Genomic DNA, 20,854 nt, shown 5'->3' with positions numbered 1-20,854 from the left:
TCTTTAGTTCTTATTTAACTGTGGTTATTTATTCTTTGGTATTTGAGAGCCATTTTTCAGTAAAATCAAAAGAACAAACTGAACATATTGCAGGTAATCCAGTGCAAAAAATCACAGCATTGATTTAATGAGAACTCTGTTATTCATTTGGCAAATGAGACAGTGGAGTGGCACTGATATATGTAGAGCAGGGACCAGTCTGAGATGAAAATACATTGATTCATGAGTGGCAAAGAGCAGCTTAATGTAACTCGCTGATAAAACTGTCACTGATCTTGCTCTCTATCTGGGATTCCAAGAGAAAATGATGGGAAAGCCATTCCGTGCCATTAATGACAACTGAGTAAAACGTGCCAATGAGAGCTAATAATACACCTGCATGACACAGACCATTAAGCAGCCAGTTACAACGGTCTGAAATAACACAAACAAATGAAAATGACATTTATGGTCAAACCCTTGTCTTATTAAGCTGTTAAATGCTTTTCTGAACAATTAATATGACCTGGAACCGATCATTCAAAAATTTAAACAACTGCCCTGTCTCCTTTCTCCTAATTAATAATTATTTAAGGCAGCACTGACAAGATGTGAAACAGTAACAAGCAGAACTACGCTGATGGAAATGCATTCGGCTGCTGTTCAGAAAGGCTAACAATCTGTAGAAATAAACAGAACCACCATGAAAAGCCACTGCCGTAATACTCTCACGGGTATGTAAATAAAATATTTTTTGAGGTTAAAAGCAAAGATGAATAGCACCAAAAAGTATAGGAATGAGAAATATATGCAGCATCCTATTTATCCTTTCTTTTCCCACTGCACAGGAAAGGTGAGTGAATATTTTCTGATCTGATAGATTTCTGATTACTGATAGAGATTTTTGGTCTTTTCTAAATAACAAGTATGTCGCAGTTGTCCCCTCTGCACACATGGAGGTGGTGCAAGGTCTAGCTAAAAGGACTTGGAGATACCATTCCCACGGTACAGGTCATCTTTCCTATGCGTTTATGAGGAATTGCGCTACACTCAGCTTTGATCTCAGGAAGTTAAAAACCAACGGGTTCTTGAACAACTCCTCAAAGGCACGCGATGCCCACTTACATATACAAAACCAAATGAGAGCTGTTTGCACTGAATGCATTATGTCTTCACATATGACGTCTTTTAAAACCCCTCAGACGGAGAATGTTGACAGGACACAGATGGACTGCAACACTCTGTGAGGATACGCTCCTCCTATCTCCTGAAGGCTGCGCTGCCTTGGGCCCATACAAAGGAGGACACTGTGCTTGTTCCCCTAAGAAGTGAAAGATTATCAGCTCCTGCTGGTCTCATTCCAGGGCTGGGAAAAACAGGTCAGTTAACCTGGCTACATTTCAGAATCAAGACATCTAGAGATCAGCATCCAGAGAAAAGAAGGCAACACACAGCTGACACCACCAAAATGACGTGGATCTAAAAACTCTTGAACACTGGGCAGAGGAGGGGGGACTGGGTCATAAATGTTCCTTAAGCAGTGAGACTAAATCCAATACTGTAAAAAACAAGGACAACCCCCTAATTAAATTATATTCTCTCAAGCATTTTAAACATCATTGCAATTACATTTAATCTCACCCCATAATATATTTTAGATTTTTTTTTGCTGAACTCTGCTCATACTGATTAATATTCAAAATCTTCTTGCAGCAGACAAAATTTATAAACTAAATGGATGGGTAGCTAAATGCCCAATTTAAATAGTTCCAGCACTGCAATTTAGTGCCATAGTTTTCAAACACTTTTTTAAAACCAACGATTCTTAATAATTTTTGTTGTGAGAATAATGATAAAATGTTTTGTATTAGGAAAGCCTAGATTTTATTTCATGCCAAATCAGTTCAGACAATGCAATGCAATCTTATTCCCTTGAGTAAAATGATAAATTTATGACCCTTTAAAAATGCACTTTACTGGCTACCTTTTCATGAGAAAAAAAAAAAAAAAGCTAAAGTCAGAACTATAGAAATTTCTGCATTAATTTCTAAATAAGAAAAGTAGTCTTTTCATTGAAGTAGTCTAGGTTGGTCAGTGGCTTGACTGTATTTTTTGTTATAGTGGTGTAAATACAGTGTAACTCCATTCGCTTGGAAGAAGTTGTACTAGAATAAAGCAAGCAAGGAAAGGACAAAGCTCATGCGTGTTCCTTAAAATGAGGAGATAAAATTCTGATTTCTTTTACTGTGCAGATTCCTACACAACATAGCTTACTAGCTTCCCACTTTTCCCATTTCCAAGCCTATTAAAATAATCTTATAAGCGCAAGGTACTTTAAATGATTCTCTTCTTGTTCTATTCTTCCATTGCAATGTCATCTACTTAACTTGGTTTAGTTCAAGTGCATCTTTATCATTCTACTCAAATCCAGTTACATTGCTTTTTTCCCTTGACTTGCTTCTTTTTTTGCTTTTGTCAGTCTGGTTGTAGATTCTCTTGGGTAAAGACCAGCTGTTAATATGCACAGCGTCTCCCTCTGTAATCAGTAGTTCTGAAAGGCTGTTACTAATGTTCTTGGAGGACTACTACAAATCATGACTAAGTAGGAAGCCTACACCGTTTCAGGAAAGCTCTGCACCTTGGATATTAGACCACCTCCTTTCATCTTCTGCTCTAAGCGCATCAGTTCATACACTAGTGACAAAATAAAACCTTGGTCACGTATACACCATTTAACCCCAAATGATGTTCAACTGTCTTCCCATTTGATTCAAAATGGGTCTTTTTCCTTAATGTTGTGCTCAAATCACTGCATTCTGTGACAAAAAGTGAAACCATCTTGCTTATATACTTGTTCCCTTCAGGGACACATCTCATTAAAAGCCTTTCTCGTGCAGCGTACTCTTTCACAATCCCTCCAAGGAGTTGTAAAAGCAATCTGATACTGTAGCTTTTGCACTGTCTCAAAAACAGTACCAGGATTCTTTATATTATTTAAAACAACCCGACATGGAAGCAAATCCCTTTATTGTGCCAAGTATTTTATGAATTATTAATTAGTCCATTACACTTTTGCCTGCAATGGGAACATAAAACAAGACAAAAGTACTTTGAAAGGTGAAACTTCAAGTGGTCTTGCCTGGCAAGCCAAAAGTTTAGAGCTGCATTTGTATTTACAATAAAACCTCTCTACTGGTTACAGTTTTATCTGAATCATTGCATTACAGTGCATATATAGCTGTAGATCTATGGGGGTTCGAAAGTTTACAGTACCACAGCGAGGCAGAGGCCACTGAGGGGATTCAAACAGGAAGAGGAAGAAGACGAGAGACACATTTGGGTGAAGCACAGCTGCAGTGTCTAAAAATATCTCTGCATAATGCTGTAAATGGCTTACTGCACTGATCTATTCAATTTGTGTTGTCTAATGAAATATAGCACTTATCCAACGTTTTATCATAAGCCTGTATTGGTTAAAAGCGTTTGGGTAAATGTCTAATATCGCTGATGGTACTCCCATGTCATATTTCACTTTGCAGATTTGCAAAGATAATAGTGCAGATAAATTCTAGGCATTTAAGACTTTGGAAAGCACACTTTGAGAGGCAAAAGACAGATTAGTAACAGAAAAGGCCAAGAGGGTAACTCAGTTTATAATAGAAATAGTGTGAGTAGCAAATAATTGTGCCATAATTAAAGAAAATAAAACATGTCCTCATACTTCTAGGTGTAAAAAGCTGGAAACCAATCACATCTGGCATTAATAGTTCCAGCGCTCTTATGCAGTATAAATCTAACAAACTGGAAATAAATGCTATACTTTTAGAAATAAAACATTTAGGTGTTCACACTGAGACTTTGCAAGTCTTTTCCTTGCTTCAATCTCCTCATCAGTTTTCAAAATTTAGATAGATCTTTAAGACTCATAAAAAAATGTATTTACAACCAGTTTGGTGTTCACTAGATTGCATTTGTTTATAATAAGGCTCATACATTATGTTTCTATAACAGAGAGAAAAAAACACTATCCCTGTTCTTGATGGTAATAAATAAAAAGTACTGTAAGGACAGAACATATTTTGTACAATTAATAACCTGCTGTTGTCATTGGACTGTTGACCCATTTAAAAAGGTCTTTTCAAAACTGTCATCAACAAAAAACTGTTGTTTGCCCAGCTGTATTCTGGTTCCACTGGAGTTCTAAATGCAATTTAGTTTGCAAATGCATCAAGAAGACCAAGACCAAAATCACATTTAACTAAATCTAAACACGTTGTGAAGCATATGTTCATCATGTGGCCTGGTTCTTGGCTTATCTGTTCTGTATAAAATATGTCTTGAGACCTTTACTCAGGTTTAATTTCGACAAAACTTCAATTACAGTAAGTGAAATATGCGTAATTAAAAAAATCAAGATTAGCCTAATATATAGTCCCTCTCAGATCATAAAAATAGTAAACATTTCAGAAAAACCATTGGGCACAGCATATTTATCAATGAGAGATCAAGCTTTACAAATGGTAGTGACGATTAAACACTAGAGAAATGCATGGTTTTAATGAGTTTCCATAAGGATGTTTTTACACTTATGTGTACTGGTTTGCCTTTTAAATATTTCTAAAAGTCTTGGAGAACAAAAGTGCTTGATGGCAATGTGTTCACAGTAAGCTGTTCTTTGGTATTAGTATTTCTGAAACTAGTTTACTAGTTGCACGAGAAGTGCACTTTGCTTTGAGGGCTATTAGTAGCTGCACAGCTAAAGAACGCTGCCTTATGCCTTTAGCCTTGTATCAGCTTTGACATGAAAAAGCATATTAAAATGGAATATATATATTGGACAGATAAATAACCCACTGTCTGTATCACATAGTTCAGTCTGTATTATACGGGGACCCATAATTGCATCAAAATGAGTTGTTACATATAAGAACTACCAGCAGTATCTTACCCAGTGAAACAGTCTGTTTCAACTTCTCCAGCTACCCCCAGAGACGGCTGCAGAAAATACCAGTTGAAGAAAAACACCCCACTCACTCATTAAATCTCCGGGGCGTGCCAGTTTTAGTTACCTATAGAACAGAACCACAAGTACATTGAGAGAAACGTCCTAGGACACTTAGGTGCAGAGCTACTCTAACAGAATAAGCTGGCACGTTATTGCCTTCAAGAACAACACAGCACCACAGACCCAAGTACAAAGGCAAGATGACCTCAGAATTCAAATTTCAAGACAAAAATGGAGTCAGGTAGGATTCAGTGCTGAGCTTGGCCACAAACCTCCACTGTAATCCTAAAACAATTTATTGAGGTCAAAATTTTGTCACTATCCTGTTAAAATGTTACCTCACCCCTTGTGTAACTCTACTTGAGCCTTAAGTAAAAGATTTCTATAGATGAGAACGAAGAAAAGAGTATCTCTGCCCCTAACTCAGATGGGGATAGAGCCATTACCTGAAGACCAGACTTGTGTGTCTTGCCCATTTAGATGGGAGGAGGATAATCTATCACTGTACACGTGTGCTGTACTCAATACAACAAAGTTCCAAACTCTGTTGAGAGACTACACGTAGTCCTGTAAGAGATATAAAAATAAAGGGTTCAGGGAAAAGGAACGCTAAAGTACAGAAGATACAAGATAAAAAGCTACAGCAGCAATTCCTAACCACCCTGCACAAACAAAATACTACTATTTCTAATAGATTCTACTGCCCAGCCCAAGTACACAGTATTTAGAGTTTGCAACTAGCATATATTAATGCTTATATTAAGTAGTTTGCACAAGAAAATGTATTTGTTAACAAAGACAGTAATATTACTTGTAAAATGTTAGGTCCAAACTAATTTTACTAAAGCCCTCGTGATTATTGTTTCCTGGACAGGAAACATTTAGGCTCCTCTTCCTCTGCAGTATGAAGAGAGAAGGGAAAATCTTTAACCTTCCAGAGCAATTATTTTTATTTAAACAAAATAAAAAAGCCTCCTTCCTAGAGAGGAGAGATATTCACTGGTATTATCAAACATGTTTCCTTTTCTAAATAATCCCCAAATACTAAGTACTACTCTTAATTTGCAAAATTAAAAGTCAGGTACAGGGCAGTATTTCCCAAACAGATGGTACAGCACCTGGAGATTCTATTCCCACTAGAGGGTAACACACACATGCAAGTCACGAGAGCCAATAAGTCTTAACAAGTAAGGCAACAGGCTCCATTTTGTTCACAAGCAAGTCAGTATGAAGGACACTATCACCTGAAAATGCCCAATTGTGCTATAATTTGAGGACATATTTTGTTACAAAGCTCATCCTGACTTAGAAGCTCTCAACAAGCTTGTCACTTGCTAACTTCAGGCATTAGAGCACAACCCCCTTTCTCATCTTTCCTGACTTTCTTAAAGTGCCCTGAAGTTGTCCAACAGAGGGCTCTGTTATGCAGGCTATTCGGGTTCTGTAATTCCAGTGATGCCATGGCCCTGACTACTCACAGTCCTGGGCGTGCTTTCCTTTTAAACCCCACCTCATCTGGGGGCATTGGTCTTCAGCCCTCTCACTGCTCAATTTCTCTCTCGCTGCTGATGAAAATTCACAGTAGATTTTTATTCCCTTGGCATATGCAAGTGAAGTGTTCCCAAAATAATAATCCTTTCTGTATGTCGCTCCAAGCTGGTGAAGCAGTGGTTGCTGTTACCCAAAGGACAGCAACAAAAACATGCAGCCCTGCCTCAGCATATTGGGTTTTTGTCTGTACATGCAATGTGCCAGAACTACTCTGGTTTTCTTAGTTCCCTGTCAGTAGCTTTCTTTACAGAGCAAACTTGATGCCTTTAAGGAACTTTACTTCAGGATTTCTGCTATGTTTGGTGTCTGCATAATTGACTTACAGATAAAATCCAAAACTAGTATCTTCATGTTAATATTTGCTTTTGATTTTGCAGCAATCAAGCATGTACCGGTTAACTTGCATCTTATATGGTCAGCTAGGCTGGAAAGGTTTTCAGAAGGAACCTCTTCCCCAACCATCCTCAAGTTATTTTTTTGATGAGGAATTTTAAAACCTGCAGTCTGAAGTCAAAAAAGGACAACAAAGAAATATTTCCCTTGGCTAAAAGCGGCAACATGCTTAAAAACACACATTTCTGACATGCTTAGTTCCCGAGAAGCCCGTATTGGAGAATTGAAACACTGGCACAGAATGATACACTGCAAGAATGGCATTACTTAGCCCAAGTTAAACACAGAAGTAACCCTATTTGTTCCCTTAAGCACCAAACAAGGGAAAATCAGTACTTAATCCTTGGCATTTGCTATTTACCTTGTAAATCATGGCTCAGCGGGGAGACTTGCTACTTCTCCCCTATAAATGTAATTTTGGAACAGAACAGGCTCAAGTTCTCCCCTCTTCTCACTATAAAGCTGAAATAACTACAGAAATATTGTATTTTTATAAATTTACAAAAGTCCTGAAGGAAATTGACTAAATAAGGATAAGGAATTGGCTGGATGGTCACACTCAAAGAGTTGCAGAGAATGGCTTGAGAGCAGCTCCGAGGAGAAGGACTTGGGGGTGTTGGAGGATGAGAAGCTCAACATGAGCCAGCAACGTGCGCTCACAGCCCAGAAAGCCAACAACAACCTGGGCTGCATCAAAACTGTGGCCCGCAGGTCAAGGGAGGTGATTCTGCCCCTCTTCTCAGATCTCGTGACACCCCACCTGGAGCACTGTGTCCAGTTCTGGGCCCCCCAACATAAGAAGGACATGGATCTGTTGGAGCTGTTCCAGAGGAGGGCCACAAAGATGATCAGAGGGCTGGAGCACCTCTCCTATGAAGACAGGCTGAGAGAGTTGGGGTTGTTCAGCCTGGAGAAGAGAAGGCTCCAGGGAAACCTTAGAGCAGCCTTCCAGTACTTAAATGGAGCCTATGGGAAAGAGGGGGAGGCACCCTTTATCAGGGAGTGTAGAGACAGGACGAGGGGTAACGCTTTTAAACTGAAAGAGGGTAGATTTAGATTAGATATTAGGAAGAAATTCTTTACTGTGAGGGTGGTGAGACACTGGCACAGGCTGCCCAGAGAAGCTGTGGATGCTCCACCCCTAGAGGTGTTCAAGGCCAGGTTGGATGGGGCGTTGAGCAATCTGGTCTAGTGGAAGGTGTCCCTGCCCATTGCAGGAAGATTTGAACTAGATGATCTTTAAGGTCCCTTCCAACCAAAACCATTCTGTGCTTCTATGAAATAAAATACAATTAAAAAAAAAAAAATAACATCCTCTCCTTGAAGTACTTGATAAAGTTTTTTCCTTTACATTTCTCATGGAATAGTTTTCAGAACTGAAACAAACCTTTGGAAACTAATTCATTTGCTCCCTCTCTTGTAATAAAGAAAAATTATGTATATCCCTATCCTTAGCTATTACTTACACATTTTGTATGCGTCTGTACTCACTAGATCAACACGTAGCTTACATTCAGTAATTATTGCCATTCCAAATCTATAATCGCGTGCTGCTGCTAAGGGCAGCCTACAGTCTGTTTTTTCACTGAGCGGCTTTTGCACACACTTACAGGTCTCAGGGCATTAGGGAGTGCTGCCACTAGAAAAAAAAAAAAAAAAAAAAAGGCACACAACAAGTGCAGGAAGAGTCCTATGCAGGCAACAGAAGGCACAGCTACATTACATTCATACAGTTATGTATATTTTCAAATAGCTCATTTGAAATTAAGTAAATGGAGTTCAAAATATTCCCAGCTGCTTCTGTGTAGGTGTGGCAACCTTTCTTGTTCCAAAACCTGGGTTCAACCTTTTTTTCTGGGTATTTTTTTTCAGTCAGGTACCAGATTTTTAACAGAAGTGTGTATGCCAAAACATTACAACCAAAACCCCAAAAGATTTCATCTTAGAAATGCTGCCACAACACATCGACATTGTTGCCTTGATTGTTTTCATATTCTCCTAGTGGAAGAAACAAGTACTTTTTAAAGGATGCGGCTGAGGAGGCAACCTGACTCAGACAGGAAGCTACTGAGCTGCAGTGACTGAAACAGGAAAAATAAAAAGAAATTTACTCCTTTTTAAGACAAATTTTTGAGCAGTTAATTTTTATACGGTGATTTATTAAAAATTAATCAACCAGAGCTAATTCCAGGTCTATATTAAGACAAAGATTTTCAGTTGCGTTCAGAGCTATTTTTCCTCAAAAAACATTCAATTAGTGATCAAGATAAATTATAGCATAAAAATTATTAACATGTTGAATAAAAACCTGTCTGGGAGCCATAAATTAACTAGCTTAGCTTGCAGTCAGCTGCACTTCATCTTACTCTAAATAAAGTTTTAGGCCAAACTGGAAATCATCTCATGAACATGTTCGTTATCCATGCCACACAGACAGGTCTGGGTTGACAATACTGGCAGATTTCAGTAGAGTGACAGCATCACTGACACTTTAGAAGATGCTCTAAAAGCTACATTCTCTTTAAGCTACACACCAACGCCAGTGAGGAGAATCAGTCAAGGAAGAGTGCAGCAACCCATCTAGAAAAAGTACTGCTGCTGAGACCAAACTATACCCAAACTGCATTGGCATGCGTTTTATTTCCTGAATTTATTTTTGATGCTTTAAACTGTTGGTCTGCGTTAGAATTCTGAAACAGATCATTCCAGTTCATCTTGAGAGAGCCTCTTCTCTCTTGCAATACCATCAGTCCTCAGGTATCCAAGAGAGCATTCCTAAAAGTCAGCACAAAGAAACTACACAAAGAGCACAAAGAGCAGTGTAGAGGAAAGGGACCTGGGGGTCCTGGTGGACAGCAGGATGACCATGAGCCAGCACTGTGCCCTTGTGGCCAAGAAGGCCAATGGCATCCTGGGCTGTATTAGAAGGGGGGTGGTTAGCAGATCGAGAGAGGTCCTCCTTCCCCTCTACTCTGCCCTGGTGAGACCGCATCTGGAATATTGTGTCCAGTTCTGGGCCCCACAGTTCAAGAAGGACAGAGAGCTGCTGGAGAGAGTCCAGCGTAGGGCAACTAAGATGATTAAGGGAGTGGAGCATCTCCCTTATGAGGAAAGACTGAGGGAGCTGGGTCTCTTTAGTTTGGAGAAGAGGAGACTGAGGGGTGATCTTATTAGCGTTTATAAATATATAAAGGGGGAATGTCATGAGGATGGAGCCAGGCTCTTCTCAGTAGCGACCAGTGATAGGACAAGGGGTAATGGATTCAAGCTGGAACACAAGAGGTTCCACTTAAATTTGAGAAGAAACTTCTTCTCAGTGAGGGTGACAGAGCACTGGAACAGGCTGCCCAGGGAGGTTGTGGAGTCTCCTTCTCTGGAGACATTCAAAACTCGCCTGGACGCCTTCCTGTGCAACCTCATCTAGGTGTTCCTGCTCCGACAGGGGGATTGGACTAGATGATCTTTTGAGGTCCCTTCCAATCCCTAGCATACTGTGATACTGTGATACTCCTCTTTGCAGACTCTCTTCTAAAATTGAATGTGCTATAAAATTTCTCCTGAAAAAGTTTGACCTTCCAGTGTACATGATTTAGGACATTCTAGGTAAGCATTCTAGCAAGTATTACAAAGCCAGCTTTTACCCCCCCAAAATTTTCACTTATTCTCCCTTTGGTATAGTTTGAGTCATCTCTTAATTCCCTTATATGTAGAGAAAGTGTATTTGCTATCATGGATGAATCAGTTGTACTGCCTGAAAATACAAACCCCATGTATTATTATAGCACAAAGAAGTAATTCAGTAATTAAGCAGTCATACAGGAGACAATGCCCGTAACAGAATTACTTCAGTTTTACAAAACCCAGCACAGAAAGCAGATTGCAACTTCTCTTAACTCTACAATAAAATAATCTGAATCCAGATATAGGATCATTTTCTTCTGAATCTGGCCATTAAGGGCTGTACCTATCATTTATACCACTAGATGCCTCTTATTATAGCAAATGCTTCAATATTAAGAGATATCAGGGATTTTTAAAGTTATCATTATCTTATTGAATTACTTTTGAAGAATTTTCAAGAAGCTTCACTAACTGCCAAAAGCAATAAACAAGGTAATTTTATTACCATGTCTAAGTTGCATTTTTTATGATCTCTTTCTCTTAATACCCAAGAATTTAAAACATAGCAGAGACAGGTAGAAATACAGTGATAGGCGAGCTGTTGCAGGAAGGAGATATCAAGCACTATAACACAAATACTGACATTTAGGATGAAACACCCCTACCATTGTTTCCAATGTACTCTTATTCTTAAAGTCACTCTGATATTGAAAGACCAGTTATGTTGCCAGTAGCTTTTGATCCTGATTGAGCATAATTCAGAAGTTCCTATAAAAAGCATACCGAGAATACTGGTAGTTTGGATGGGGAGTTATCTGCAGCAACAATATGTACCATCTGTTGTCTGTTTATCTGAGTTTCATTATCATAATCCTTCAAAGGATCTTGTTTTGCAGTGTGAGGGGCAGGTAGAAGATGGAGAGAGTGCCGGTAAAGTCAGTGGAGCTTTGAAACCTCGTGTCTGTACTGACAGGCAGATTCTTGCAAGGTCCTAGAAGAACCATGTAATAAACCATGCAGTAAAAGTAGAGACTTGTCTTTTATCTAAATATTTTAAGGAGAGAAACACAAAGACTCCAAATGCCTACTCCTCATACCACACTTAATTATTACTACCAATCATGAGGAAAATGTGTCAGAATGCATCAGAAAGAACATGCCAACTTGCAGAAAAGAATTCAGATGCAGCAAAAATTAATTTGCAAAGAAACTGTACATTTCAAAAATTGACATGAATTTAAGGCATTGTATAAGCAGAATTTAAAGACAGCACGAACCCCACACATGATCAAATACATGAATTAATATGGCACGAGATAAAATAATGTCATACTACTAAGTGATAAGAGATTAATGCTGTGCAAAGGCAAAGTCCATCCAATCTTTATTACCGGTAAGTGGCAGATCTCAGTTGCAACCATAAAAATCCACGGAGACCCATAGCCTGTTCCTCTACATACACATGGACAGAATTAGTCTGCTAAGAGAAAAGCTTAAGAATTCAAAATGTTTGCTAACCACTCTGCTATCCACCATCCTTTATACGGGAAAAGTACTAAGATGCAATGTCATCAGAAAGTACCAACTTTAATTCGCTAGTTCTCTGGATATTTCTATGGAATTCAATGAGAATTGCGTTAATACAATCTATTATGGCCGGAGCCTTCTATGTAATAACCCAAACAATTGCTGATAAGCAAGCGTGCATTAGAAAAACCTGTATTTATCTACTCTAGTGACCCAAATTGTAACAGAAAATTCTTTTCACAGTAAGTAATCACGAGCTGAGAGTGGGATACAACTAGTAGGTTTTGAGGAGCAAGGAAGATTTTAGATTTTCCAACTACACTATGAAGTATTTTTAAGCATTTCTTTCAGTTTTTAAAGTTAAATTCTAAATAGTAAAGGGATATAAACACATTAACATAAAATTCATGAAAATGAATTGGCGGCCTTTGCAGTCACTTGAAATCCCCAAATCACAAAGTTACATTAAATACTGTAATGTAATTAATTTACATGTAATTTAATGTAATTAATTTCATGTAATTTAATGTAATTAAAGATGTTAGAGCTTAAGTAAATAGTTACAAATCACAAGTTCACTTGTAAGTACAGTAATTACTTTTATTTATAAAACACAAAGTAGTCCATTTGAGGGTGGTTTAAGTGTAAAAGCCAAAACACAGAAAGCAGAAATTCAGCTTTGGTTACTCACTTCTTACACACAGGTATAACACTGAGGACCGATTTTTCACTCAGCTCTATACTGTTTTCAAGGAGATTATCATTAGGCAAAAATGCTGAACTACTTTACAGTCACATTTTTTACTGAGAGAAATCTCAGTAAAAGAACCATACATTTTCTTTGGAAAGGGTAAGAACCAAGGTCATCTGGATCACAGATGGTAGAAGTTAAGAAGCGAAAGTACTTGACTAGCAAATTCCCTTACCAATGTGCATGTTTTTAAAGTACAAGCAAATCACGATGAGCCGATATAACCTTTACATCTGAAGAACCTTCATAACTTAGATCAAAACCTAACTTTGAAATAATGGGAAAACAATCACTTCTCACTTATCCATCTTCTTTTACTGCAAAAGTATATTCATGTACTTAAACACGCAACCAGTTTTGCACCTCTGCTTGGTTTTAACTGTGACAGATGAGAACAATTTTCCCATTGGGGCAAGAGCTATGGAATTGAAGTTGCAAGATAGAGGACGAAATTCTGGTTCTTTTGTTACAGTTGTGTAACTGGATGTGAGAGCTGTGCCTGCATGCACACCCACGGTACTTAATTCCCTGGATGGTCCAGAAACTCCCTAGCTAGTCATCTACACTGGTGAGAATAGACCAGCTGGAGACAAGACTGAACTCCTAGTTGCCCTCAGAACAAAGGATTTGAATAACTGCTACAAGGAGGTCTCCAGGAGGCACTTTTGGAAAGTATTGAGTGTGCTACTCTACGCAGAAATTCAACAACAGGGTTTTTTTTAAACAAACACTCTGCCCATGAGTGTCTAACATGACGCAGAAGGGCAAACTGAATGATTTTTATCTTTGCACTTCTGCAGCAAAGGGAAAGAGAGCAAAACCTCCTCTTTGAGGTAAAACTGAAAAGTTTCAGTCCTTCAGAATATCTTGCCAAGTCCTTTAATATCATTGTTCTCCAGGAAACATGTCTCTGAAGAAGGGCCATGAAGGGTTTGTATGCCCAAAACTGTTTGAATTTTTCCAACTATACCAGATGCTAATAAAAGATATTGCCTCAGGCAACAATTCTTGTCATGCCTACATCCAGAGACTGCCAGGGTTATGCCAAAGCACCATTAAAACCTCTTTTCATAGCGGATCTAGAAAAGGATTTCTATGTTATTGAGGTAGGGATGTGAAACCATTTTCTAGATAGGTTTCTTCTCTCAAATTAGGATGGCAATTCAATACAGTAGAACCAGCTCTTGTACTGATAAAAATAACTTTCAAAAGTGTGTGATTGAAAACAAAGAAAAGCCTCAAAAAATTAAATTAAAGGCCATTTTTTGGTTTTTGTTTTAAACACACATAAAGCTTTACTCCTTTTGTTATTATTTGGGGTCATTGAGCAGCTAGAATTTTGCTTCATGAATTCTACATTACAGTAATTCCTAAAAAGAAGAAAAATCTGTAGCTTTTGGGGGGAGGGGGGCATTAATTTTTATAGCTGCAAGGACTGGTGAAACTGAGCAGACAAATACCTTAACACCACTATCTCAGGCTCCCACTTGAAACTCGACTGTTTTTTTCCCAAGTCAAGAGCAGAGACTAACAATTTCACCATACAGAAAGTTTATGTCGATTAGATCAAGACTGAAGAATGACTAAGAATTAATATGAGAAACTACAAAAACAAGCAAGCAAAAAAAAAACCCAAACCCAAATATACTCTGATATCTCAACATTGAATCTTAATAGACAATTGTCTATCTTATCTCATGTAGATTAGTGAACCAAGATTTCATAAGCACAGTTAAATCAGTATATGGACACAGTTTGAAGTTGATGACATCAAAAAAATGAATGTTAGCTCATATTTCTGCCACGTTCCCTCTTACGATTTCAGGATCGTAGCATTCTCGCATGAATCAGCTTTAGACCTCCAGAAAGTCACGCATCATGCAATTCTGTTTTCCAGTTAATGAAAATGTGTCCGTACATTGACTTTCAATCGTAATGTGAAGACTGTATTTTACTTAAGCTATTACTGAAATGTGTAGGCAAAACTGTGGTTCTTTCTTTACAATATAACTTGGTTTAGTTTGAATATGCTCATTGGATCCATAGAGCTTGATTTTAAGAATTTAATTCTACCCGAAGTTTGTGAAGAATCTCTGATACATGTCTATGAAAAATACAACTGACTTTCTGAAGTAGAACTTTCACAATATTGTTATGACTACACTTTAAATCACATACATAAGTCATCTGTCACTGCTGCTTCTATTATTTCAGGTTTTCAATCAGAATGATCTTCAAACCTAAGCTTGAAGTGTAGAGTAAATTCAAAAGAGAATTTTAATCTTAGTTGTAAGCACGCCAAAGATCTTGTATTTTTTAACAACTCTTTTTTTTTTTTTTTTTTTACAATGGCTGCAAATTCTGTTGAAAACAAAATAGTTGTTGACAATGTGTTTCCTAAAGAACAGTGGCCAGAAATGTACTTTGATTAGTTCACCTCTTTATTGAAGGCTAGAATACGCTAAATAAACACCTGTTTGAGGTGACACCAAATGATATATTAATGAGCTACAGGAAAAAAAGCATTTCTACATCTGTGGCATTTCTCTGCAAAGAAAACCCCACACCACCATTTTTTTTTCTCCTCCTTCAGTTTACAAGTAGATGTCAAATATGGTTAACCTTCATTGATCTTCATGCAAAAAAGACTGAGTTTAAATAAAGGTCAACTAAAAAAAATCCACAAGAGGGAACACAAACATTAGCACACAAGAAGTAACAAAGATAAACAGTGACTGAAGAAATTAAAAATTTGCATCTCACTAGAATCTTTTTGATTTCTATTCAATTTACAAATAATACCAAGGAATTTTAATATAAAAATTACAAAGCAAAATTATACAATTTAGGTTTCAGAGATATGGCTAGACTTTGATTTTTACAAACCCATCTTTCCAATAAAAGAGAAAAATACTCTTAATTGTCACTTTAAAACCTCTGTTTGTACAGATCTTTAATAATCCTTCATGAAAAACAAATGACATTTTTATGTAAGCGTAAGAGAGTACATTTTTAAAAATTAATTTCCGAAGTTACAATATGATACTATTATAAAAGTAAATTTAGCGTGCTGAATATCCGGAAAGAAAAACAATACTTTGGTTTCAGATTGTTAGCGAGCCTCTTGCTCTGGCAGCTCTTATTTGCAATTCCCACATGAATGAAAACAATCCTATATCCAAAAGTCTAATTGGAACACACTTCCTGAAACTTGACTTATTGTCCTGTGCATCTTCTACTCCTTTGATAAAACTCTGGAAAGAGCTTTTACAAATTGCTAATTTCTATTTAATGCCACCCTAAGAACTGTCACACTGAATTTACATTAAATTTTCTGGGCATGCTGTTACCGCTGTAGCATACCAAATGCCAATACTTCTAGCCCTGCAAGATTAAGTTCCTTCAGGATTATTTCAATCAGAAAACACCATGCCTCTCTGTATACATCACATTTGCCAGCATCATTTTCTTATCTTCCTCAGTCTGAACTGGACTGCATGCTGAACACCAACATACCTTTTCAAAATCAATATTGTTAGTTCTAACTATGCTGCCACAAGATCAGTCTCAGATTATTATTTCTACGAAATATCCATCTTCCTCCATAGCTATTTTTTTTAATGAAATTATCTGAATGTTTTACGACATCTGATGCATATATGCTCTATAGTACAAACGCATTCTTCTATGTCCTTTGACTTCAGGGTGGGACAGAGATCTACATCACTAGATCTAATAAAATATGCCTATAAAACAAAGGATGAAATTTAGGTATGTAAACAAAATCCAGAACCCTGAATGTGGTGCTGAAGCTCTCAGCAGAGAGCAATGTAAGAATATGGCAGAAATCACTTTCAACTGCACTGCAGATTCTGAGCTGCCTAAACATTGTATTTTGTTCAATAACCAGCAAATAAGGACAGACTGATGCCAACTGTCCCACTTCTGAAGTATGAGGTAGTATCTCTCTCTAACTTAGATCTGCACTCCTACATTTCCTCTAAACCCAGGTGCTTATTCCCTCCTCCTCTTTTAAAAGACTGAAGGAAGGAACCATTTACCTTTTTCAGGCGACAGTACTACGTCTAATAGTTCGAACACCCATATAGGAAATAGGAGCACCAGTAACCATTTCCTCTGTTTTTCTAAGAAGGTACAAAAGCAAATATTTTCCTGTTGTGTAGCATAGCTTGGGTGAGGGCGATTCAGTTTCTCTGCTGAATCTAAAAACCAGATGACAAGTCAATGTAAAACTGTATTTATATACTGAAATTCATTCATTCTGACACACAGGGTTGGTTTGTTCTTGTAGCTTTGCTTGGGTGATCATAGAAAAATAGGAAAGAACAAAATACATTTACGCTTTTTTCCACACAGCCTCTGCCACAGCAAGTGTGAAAAAATACCTATTGAATGTCTCCTGCTTTCGCCACAAAACATATTGAATCTTCTCTGCAGCTGAGTGGTCCTAAAGGAACACATCCAAACAGAGCACGTTATTGTTAGTCTCTTAATGCTGTATTAGAGGTAAGGCTGGTTGTAAGGGCGCTAGTTTGGGTTTCTCACTGGCACCCAGGTTCTCACACTTAGGCTGCTAGACAGGACAATTTCTTGGCCATCTTCAATGTGCGCTTGCTAATGCCAATGTCAACATTCCTCTCAAATCCAGCATAAGTATGATTGGCGTAGCCCTGTAAATATGACTTTTGCTGTTGCCAGTAGAAGGCCATAGGTTTGCACTGTCCTGGAGAGCAGGGCCCCGGGAGCTGTCTGGGCTCGTGTTGGTCAGAGCTGGTTGGGGCTTGTTGTCCTGCGACCAGCAGCCTCGTGCCTGTGGCCTCCCTGGCTGTAGCTTCAGCTCTGCAAGTGCCAGAGCTGGGAAGGGACCAGGGGGTCAGCGGGGTCAGCTGAGGCTGGGGCAGGCACATAGGCAGGTGCCAGGCTGTGGCTGGGGTCCATTGGGAAGGCAGAGAGTGTTAAGAAAATGCGTAAACACAGGTAGCTAAGACTGAAGGGGACCTCCGCACTCCCCAAGGTACATTATACGTTTTTAACAGAATACATCACTTTGGAGAAGTAGATTCTTCTATTGGGAAACCAATGAAAGCAAGTTAGGAAAGTTTTCATTTCCCCATGTCTCCTGGGAAAAGAAAGAAGGAAAATAAGTGAGTTTCAGTTTATATGTCTGGTCTGTATTCAGACTTCATTTTCTATTCAAAGAACATAAAATATAAGGAGGAGTGAGGGGAAGATCTACAACATGCCTTTGCACTTCAACTTGGTTTCCGTTGAAAAGTTACTGGAGAAGAAAACTGAGACTCTTAAATCCCCTAAGTTCTGCAGAGACATCACTGCTGGATTGTGCCATCCTCTTTCTAACAATCAACTAAGGCTACTTCAAACTTCCAAGTAGTTTTTTAAAAGCTTCTGTAACAAAACACTATACTGGCTTGAAAGAGACGCTGCTTAAAAAAATCACAAGAGGATTGGTCAGAACTGGTCTTGTACTGACTTTCCAACAGGAGTCCGCCCTTTCAACGCAAGGCATGCCATGTGGACCTAATGTCTCCTCATCACCGGATCAGATGCTAAGACACATCTGGCACAGCAATTTCTGTATCTCTAGATAATTATTAGTTTACCATAATAAAAGTAAGAATTATGGCATGCCTGGTAACCTAATGATACGTTAAAACGATACAAATGTCTTCTTTTTCATAAGATGTGACAATCGTATTTATCACATATTCTGAACACAATAGCATTTGTGTCATTGTGCCATTATGATAACGAGGTGCCTTATTACCACTGAGTGTTGAAGAACTCTGGTAACACTGCAAAAAAGATTTACTACAAGGAATTTTCATCCAGATAATCTGTCTTCCTGGGCTTTTAACAGCTGCACTGTTATGACTCTGCAAAGACAGTTATTCGTAAGTTGCTCTTACCCATAAAATACAGCAATTGAATTTTACAAATGCCACATAATTAGTCTAAATTTCTGCTGCTTGCTTTGACACTCTTGATGATTTGTCAAATTTTAATCTGGGAGCGCCGGTTACCTTTGGGGGAGGTAGGACAGAAGAGATTATTTTCTCTATTTTAATCCTAAGTGGCTCAGCCGGCAACTGCCCAGCCACCCTCCACGCACTCCCTGGAGGAGCTGCCCTCGCTGCCAGGGGGAGAAGGGTTGTAGCTATCACTGGAGGCGTGACAGCTCTTTATGTAGTTGGCGACAGTGAACAGTGCTGCTAAACCAAGTACTCAGGAATATGGAATTAAGTTGTCACCCTAATGACTACTGTGTGACATTACCTTTAATTTAATACGTCCTAAATTCCTTGTGAACGTAAAATACAGCGTACTTCCAAATGACTCAGAAGCCCTGTTCTGTTAATTAAGAGCTACAGACCAACATAATGTGTTAACTTAGGGTTGGACAATTAGCTTTACATTATTATACGAATGGAACTGTGTTCAGTGAGCGAGAAGAGCGCAGTATTTTGTGGTACATTGACACCCCGATCTATATTCAGTGATCCAGGTGTAATACTGCACTCAGTGAATCTACTGTAGATTTATGCTGGTGTTAATTAAGATCAGAATTTGGACTTCGAGGTTTAATCTACGTTGTTTTGTGTGCATGTCTCATTATAACTGAGCATAAACTGTTATTAAATTATTTCTATTATACAGTACTGATTAAAACGCCTGGAGTTTAGTTAGAGATTTTTACTATGTTGCAGTCCCCTGAAAGTACTAAATGATGATTTTATATTTTATTCATGCTCACACTTGAGAAAAACTGTATGTCCAAAAAGAGAGAAGGAACACCTAGAGAGGGGTAATTTCTCACTGTAATTTCACTATGGTACTTGGTTTCATTTCCTTGAGCCTGATCCTATGCCTACTAAAACAAACTGATCATCCTTGAAAGTAGAACTAATGAGATCTTTTCAATGTTTAAAAATATTACACAAATATTTCACTTCTATTTTTTTCCCCATGGAAACTAAAAATCAAATTGTGTCATGACTGTTAAGTGAATTGAAGCTTAGATAACAAAATAAAATTCTATCTACCTAAGATTTAGTGTTATAGAACTAATTTTGGCAAGTTAAGAGTTTGAACTTGTGAAATACAATACCTAGTTTTTAAAATCATATTTTATTAGTGTAATTTTATAAGCTTCTACTATCCCTAAGAAAAAGATCTTTCTGCTGTAGTATAAGTTCAAATGCAGTTGCCAGCCATGGGCTGGGATTTTCATGAAAGCAGTTCATCTTCTGAGGAAGCAGAGGCAAGGCATATTTCATTTCACAATGTTCGAAGTCTCTGGCAGGTACTCCTGACCTAAAGTGCAATGGCTTAAGTAAAAGTAAAGATAGGATAAGCAATACTTCTATCCATTTGCAACCTTTAGGAAATGTATTTATCATTACTTCCCAGGCAGATCTTTAGTTGGTTTCAATTATACCTACTGAGTACATCTCAGAAATCAGGATCCTGGTCCTGCCCAAGGCTGGAAAGTGACAGTCTGGGAGGCACACAGTGGCAGCACTGCAATTCAGTTTCCCTAGTAAAATACCGGGTCCCACATTCTCATTTGGTCTCCAACTCCGCCCACAGCATAGATCAAAGAAAGGAAGAACTAATAGCTAAGGTTAAACTTCTTGATCGGTATTGGCCACATACGCAAACTAGCAGATGTTGAAAAATTATGAGATCCAGCATCTTCAAGCTCTCCTTTCTTAAAGATATATTGGTACTTTCAATGGCCACACACTACTGTCTCTTCCCACGACGCTGCTTCAGCATTGAGCATCAGATGTCGTAAAACATTCAGATAATTTCATGGGCTCTGGGCCCATCACCTTCGCAGGCAGTACCCCGCCACACGCTGGCAAACAGTGGGAGTTTCTTTTTAGCTGGGGAGCTAGTGAGGGAAATGACAGTGCTGGGGAAAGGCTATGCCTGCAATTCTTGGTGTATTTTTGGTACCTACTTTTGGTTCTCTTTAACGCTTG

Source organism: Vanellus vanellus, assembly GCF_965231255.1.
Source record: "Vanellus vanellus genome assembly, chromosome: 5".
NCBI lineage: Eukaryota > Metazoa > Chordata > Aves > Charadriiformes > Charadriidae > Vanellus > Vanellus vanellus.
This window is presented reverse-complemented; position numbering follows the sequence as displayed.